The following is a 2,214-nucleotide window of genomic DNA, read 5'->3' on the forward strand; positions in this document are numbered from 1 at the left end:
TGAAAATCATCACTTCTCAAACCATTTTGATAAAAATATCTACTCTCGTCGCAACTCAATTGTCCGGTACAATTTTCAGCAACCCGAGATATTTTTAACAAAATTGCCCGGTATTAAATCCTTCGTAACGGAAGTAAGTTATTTTCGGAGAAATAATTTTAATCCAATTTCCAAAAATATATTTTTGGCATTTAACTCACTCAATACCAAAAACTGGGCTAACAGCCTAAGAAATTCCACACAAAATACCCTAAAATTGCATAATTTAGGATTTAAAAACTATGGGTCTTACATTACTACCCCCCTAAAATTAGTTTCGTCCTCGAAACTTAAAGTACGAGTAGCAATCCACACTAGGTTTGTACTCAAATTCAACACACTAATCACAATTTGTTTCACTCGGCCTTCTCGAAAAAAGTGTTGCCTACCCCTTTTCATAGGGTGTTTAATAACTTCACACACATCCATAGTCGGTAAGGCTCGTCTGTTCCATTCCACATGATTTTGTCTACTATCAACAAGAGATTAAGGATGATCAGTCCCTCAATTTGTCAATAAATAGCCAACAACCATGATAGTGGCTTAGACTATCTTAGCCGAACTGTAATAGCGCTCCTTGCAACTTACAAAAGCAGTCAACAATCTTCTCAAAGTCCATTGAATTTCCCTTATTTTCCTATAACTTTGATCTTGTCGACGAAGTAAAATATCCCATACCTATGTCACGTAGTCTCATTGGCATCTACTTGGTACGAAACATCCATTTGGTACCAAACTGAAACACTTAGAATGACCCCAACACACTGAGCACAGAACAATCACTACATCCGAGAACTCCTAAATTTCTCCCTTGTCCACAAATCCTCGATTTTTCTTAAGTCGTACAACTACGTCAAACTGTAGTGTTCTTATCGGTATGTTATTCCAGTTATAAATTTAATAATTCCATCCCCACATATGCTTGGTGATCAAAACTACCTCAAATATTTTCGAAAACAAGCCAAAGACTATACCACTTGGGACACACAAACTTCCTTTGATTGACGAACACAATAACAATCCCCATGACATGCACTCAAGTAATGTCTTTATATCATTGGCATACCTTTATAATAATAATGACTGAGTTATAGGTGAGATAATTCCTTTCATCAATCTTTAATTGTCATAAGCTACATCTCTATGTGCTGCTCCCCAAATTTCTTGGTACCTTTTCCAATATTTGGTTCACTCGCTGGATTCTTATTCCCTCTCAACCTTCACCGAGATACGAACTGAAAGAATCCTAACAATCGAACGTCCTAAAGAATTATTTCTCAAACGTTCCCCATAAGTATTTCCTAAGAACTAATTATCTATAACTTCATCCTCATAAATTTTTCAGTACAATATCTCAAAAACCCACATACCTTTCTTCGTCCATCCAATTATTGAAATGATCATTTCAAATCTTCACGCTTGACTTCCCAAGATCAACAACTAAACCATAAATCAGTTGTTACATTTCTTCTTTATAACTTTCTATCATTGAATAAGATTCTAAAATTTGATCCTCAAAATCTCCAAGCACTTCTATTCTTAACATGAATTACTTATCACTTGCCCGTCTCAACTACTTCGATTATGAAAGTTTTAAGCATCAATTGGTCCTCCATCCACCCTTGCGGATTTTAAATCATCAACTAAAAAAATCAACCATCTTAGGGTCCCAAATCAAATCTCGAATAATCCTTCTGACCTATCAAAATATTAACATCGTCTTAGTAATTCCCATCCTTCAATAGACTCTCAAAACTTATATTACCGCCATCTCGAAGTATTCCCGTACTCGATACCTCAAATTCCACTTAATGGTAACATAGAGTTCAATACATCAAGGCCTAACTCATTATGTTTGCCGAACATCGCTCAAAATTCACACTTATGTGTCTATAGTTTCATCCAATATCACTATCCATACTTACTATCTCCTAAACCACCAGGGTGTATTTTTTTTTTCAAAAGGGATTAATATAAAACAGAGAAATAAATGAGGTAATAAATTTGGATAAATAATTGAGTCATTATAATTTACAGCAGCGGAAAAATTTCTCAAAATATGAATCCAAAATATTTACACATCAAAAAGTGGTACATGTAACCCACCGAAAATAACATGTCAAGCTGACAATATTAGTAAAGGTACAGTTTTCCAGTTCAAAATAACGTAATCCA

The sequence above is a fragment of the Cicer arietinum genome, chromosome 6, assembly GCF_000331145.2.
Source record: "Cicer arietinum cultivar CDC Frontier isolate Library 1 chromosome 6, Cicar.CDCFrontier_v2.0, whole genome shotgun sequence".
Taxonomy (NCBI): Eukaryota; Viridiplantae; Streptophyta; class Magnoliopsida; order Fabales; family Fabaceae; genus Cicer; species Cicer arietinum.